This window comes from Sinocyclocheilus grahami, unplaced genomic scaffold, assembly GCF_001515645.1.
Source record: "Sinocyclocheilus grahami isolate Dianchi unplaced genomic scaffold, SAMN03320097.WGS_v1.1 scaffold340.1, whole genome shotgun sequence".
Lineage (NCBI taxonomy): Eukaryota > Metazoa > Chordata > Actinopteri > Cypriniformes > Cyprinidae > Sinocyclocheilus > Sinocyclocheilus grahami.
Window position 1 is genome coordinate 282910 of NW_015505519.1, and position 4731 is coordinate 287640.

Sequence of the window (4731 nt, forward strand, 5' to 3'; positions counted from 1 at the left end):
GCACCACCAGTTCTTTTCTTTAAAGGGCTATCCATACTCTTTCACAGTGCAGCAGCCTATGAAGCAAACTAACCATTACTGACTAACTCAAATTTACTGAAAGAGCCACAGACAACATCCCATGATGGCCTGTCTCTACAGAGCCCACTAGTACCATTAAATAAGCACTGAAACAAGGCAGCTCTAACTTAAGATTTGGACAGAATTATTCCAGAGCCAGAAAAACATCAGTTCTACCAACTTCACAAGAGCCAGCAATGATTTTTTCATACTTTAGAGCGTGTGTGAATTCAGTGTAACTGGGAGGATTGTAGCACTAAAGTCTGTTATTAAAAAAAAAAAAAGATGACGGGGTGTGTGTGGAGTAGTAAACAACTTCAGATCAAACATACAAGATAGTCTGCAGGAAGATAGAGCCTGGCAAGAGAGGAATTTATCAAAGGTATCTGATACTTGCTTCCAAGCAGACTTATTAATCTATGGAACAAATTGGGAGGTGAGGAAACATATCTATCATCCAGCATTCTTGGTCCTCAGTGGCTGAGGAGGAGGAAATAAATTAGATTTCCACCTGAAATATGACTAGAATTTATTTTAGAGCCGAGCATGGTCATCACTAACATTCAGAGGTTTCCAAATAAAGACTGTTATTGCCATTTCTGACTTTTGACAAAAAAAATGTCATTTAGCCAATCTTTTATTTATGTCATATTATATCATAGGGATATTTCACCCAAAAATTCTGTCATCATTTACTCACCCTCGAGTTGTTCATGAGTTTCTTTCTCCTGTTGAGCACAAAACAAGATATTTTGAAAAATGTGGGCAGCCAAACAATTTCTGGTCCCCGTTGACTTCAATAGAGCTTTTTCCATACAGGCAATGGGGACCATCAACTGTTTGGTTACCCACATTTTTCAAAATATATGACTTTATATTCAACAGAAATAAAAAAATGCATACAAGCTTGGAACAACTTGAGGATGAGTAAATGATGACAATTTTTATTTCATTATTCCTTTGACTAAATAAACAAATAAAACGCCAAATTATGTCAATCATACACCATTTTTGTCATATTCATTTATTTTAGTCCATTTAAATAATACAATTTTGTGGTTTAACACAATTTTTGTGTATTTATTTTTTTAATATTGTATTATATGACTATACTAGTAAATAGGGGTTATATTATATGTATGATTAAAATAATTTGATTTAAAATAAAATGTTACTTTCAGTAAATTTTGTTGCATCTTCCAGTATTAGATTTGTTCGTATTCTTTTTATTTGATCTTTTACAAAGCCTTCACCTAACCGTTCACATCAATTCCTCAGGCTTACTTCAAGCTCTAATTTCCAAATGTCTTGGATCAAATGATGGTTAACTCAAACGGATGTCTTGTCAGGTCAATAGACTTCATTTTACAACAAAGACTTACCAGCAAACTCCACCGAAACAACGGAGGGAAAAAAGCTTCAAAGTCAATCCGACAAAAGTGGTCTCTGTCTGGTAATCTATTCTGACAGACTCTTTGAAAGGGTGAAGTAAAACGCTACACACCTTATTTACGGCGCTACTCTGGGCTTCTGAGCTGCTCTAGTAGAAAAGACTGAATGTTTAAAGATTGATTTTTTTCTCACTTGCATCTCCTCATCTAACTCTGAAGGTCCAATCAAACATCATTTTCTCCCAAATTACTCCAGTCCAGATCAATACAGATCAGTGGGATGACCTATACAGACTCTCCTCAAGGGGTAAATATACATCAAGTGCTAATTTCATTCCCATTCAAGGCAACTCCTTGCCTCTTGAAATAAGGCCCATGTTAGAGACAGAAAAGGAGAGCGAACCTGAGAACTGCTCAAGCTGTTTTTCATATATTCTCTACTGTAGAGGCTCTCCAATAAAAATATGCAGTGGTACACCACATGACATGAAATTTAAATCCTCAAAAAATATAGTATTTTAGATTCACTGTAAAAAAAAAAATGGGAAAAAACTTCAGTTTCTTAAGTTCAGTTGCTTAAGTTTACATTAAGCTTATATTTTTAAGTATAATCAATTTGGTTGCACACGTCATTTAAACTTAAACTGTCTTTAAAAATCAAGTTGAATTTTATTTAACTTATAAAAAAGTTGATTACTCAAATTATTTAGATGTGTTAAATTAGTGTAAAAGCATAAGATGCCATGGCTTGCTGATCATATAATTTTTCAGTGTTTGTAAAACCTATAAAAATATTAAAAATATATTTCTAAATTTTGTGTATATATACCTTTAAAAATATATTTAAATGTGTATTTTTCAATGCTTCATTTTAATTATCCAAATAAATCTGCTTACTATTTAAAATAAGCCACATTTTTGCAAAAAAATATGAAAATAAAAAAAGAATGAAAGAAAAGTGCCCCCTTCTGGGACAACCACCTGTCACTTTTCCCAATCCAAAGAATTCCTGATTTATAAAATCATGTCCCATGCACCAATATCTATCATCCTGTTTAATTACATCTGCTGCAAATAAATCCGATTACAGTAGTGAAATGGATTGTGAACACTGTTGATTTCAAGGTGATGGTGTCTAAACAGTCTCATTTGATCAAACGTGGTACTTGATCTGAAAAGTTGAAGCACCATTGCCAATGTGAAAACTGATTTCATGAGACTGTTTCCATGAATATCATGTTACCATACCACAACCACAAAGAGAACCCCTGTACTGGGAGTGCAGTAAACATGTTCCTGTTGTCCCTGTCATACTTCTGAAAGGTGCTCGGTTGTAGCCACACACATAAGAGAAGAGAGATCTAATGGGATTAAATAAACAATAGTTTAATGAGAACTAGGTCATGTCCCACAGGAAAGAAAACACTCTATTCGCATTTGCACAGATAAATGTTGCCCTAAAACAAAACTGAGCTGGAACAGTACATGGGCATATGGGTATAACAGTAAATTTATTTACCAAATCTTTCTAAAAGTTTTGATCTCCCTGTGGCTAGGATTTTTTGCTGATATCAAATAGCCAATAAATATTTGGATTGAGGAGAGGTCCACTGATATTAAAAAATAAATAAAATTAAGATTTTAATCAAATTAAATAGATGATATACTGATTAAGTAATCAAATTTAAATGTAATTATTTGCACATATTAATATTTGCTGAAAAATGGCCAGAAGATATTAAGATGGCCATTGGCCACTGTCATAAATAAATAAATAAATAGTTAGTTAGTTAGTTAGTAGTAATATTGTGAAATACTGTTTTCTATTTGAGTATATTTTAAAACGTAATTTATTCCTGGGATGCAAAGCTGAATTTTCAGCATCATTACTCTAGTCTTCATTGTCACATGATCCTTCAGATATCACGATTTGATGCTCAAAAAAAACAATTCTTATTATTATCAATCTATCCTGTTTAATATTTTTGTGGACAAATAGAAAGTTATTTTTTGTAACAATGTAAAAGTATTTCCTGCCATGTTTAATCAATTTAATGCATTCTTGCAGAATAAAAGTATCAATTTCTTTCACATTTATGCAAACTTATTACATATCATTTACAAATTAATCAAAATACTGTATCAAACATCACGTTTGTTGTCCTCTGACCTGTGAATTTGCATAGCAAAAAGTCATTTTAATACACATTGTCCAATGCAATGCACCTTTAAATAACTACAAACCACAATATGTCATTTTTTTCTGCTCTGTATTGCATTAATTTTCCTTGTCCTTAAGCAGATGCCAGACCACCTAGTGCAAGTGCTCACTAAAGCATACCATCGAAATCTAATATCCTGCCATGGAGACAACCCTCTGGTGTAATATACAACGCTTCAAGATGCAATTAAGGATCTATTTGGCTGGGTTCAGCTTCTAGAAATCAGCCCTGCTCATAATTTCTTGAGTGTTTCACATGATACTCTTCACCCCTCCAAGAAGGCGCACGAAACTAGCACAGACTCCCTGTGGGGTCTCGGTAACCCCAGCTTGCCCTGCTTTGCTATATGTATCAGAGAGCCCATGCTTCATTTAACTAACTCGCAGAGGGATTAGGGGGAGCACAAAAGTGAATTCTTTCTCAAAGAAAGGGAAGTTCTTTCATCTAGGAGTCGTCTTGCTGTGCTGGGGTTGGGATTGGTCTCACAGAGTGGTTTTACTCAAGGGTTTAGTCACCGTGAGGTAAAGCGACCACCACTTTGATTACAACGTTGAAAAATCTAAAACGATATGCTTTCTCAACCTGGAACATCAAATCAGTTTTCTTCAACGGGACATTCTGCTAAACAGATTAAAATGATTTGATTCTCTTTGAAACGGATAGTTCAGATTCTGAAAATCTATGTTTGGGGTCAGTATGATTTTTAATGCCTATGAAAGTGAACAGAGACTACATGTATTTGATCAAAAATACATTAAAAACAAATATTGTAAAAACTTGTTTTCATTTTGAATATATTTTAAATATATAATTTATTCCTGTGATACAAAGCTGAAATTTCAGCATCATTACTCCAGTCTTCAGTGTCACATGATCCTTCAGAAATCTTTCTAATATACTGATTTGGTGCTCAAGAAATATGTCTTATTATTAAGAGAGTCAAAATAAAACAGCATTTATTTGAAAATAAATCTTTTGTAACATTATAAATGTCTTAAGTCTCACTTTTGATCAATTTAATGCATCCTTTCTGAAGACAAGTATTAATTAAAAAAAAA

General features: G+C 33.4%; 1 protein-coding gene and 1 long non-coding RNA gene across 2 annotated transcripts in view; one reads left to right on the forward strand and one right to left on the reverse strand.

The window, feature by feature from the left end:
- slc35f1 (solute carrier family 35 member F1) overlaps positions 1-4731 on the reverse strand; it is a 100695-nt gene that overhangs the window by 59890 nt on the left and 36074 nt on the right. The window lies entirely within an intron of this gene.
- The window catches only part of LOC107603091 (uncharacterized), an 18677-nt gene continuing 14563 nt past the window's right edge, over positions 618-4731 (forward strand). The window contains exon 1 of the long non-coding RNA XR_001611097.1: positions 618-629. This is a non-coding gene — a long non-coding RNA (uncharacterized lncRNA). The remainder of the gene's footprint in view (positions 630-4731) is intronic.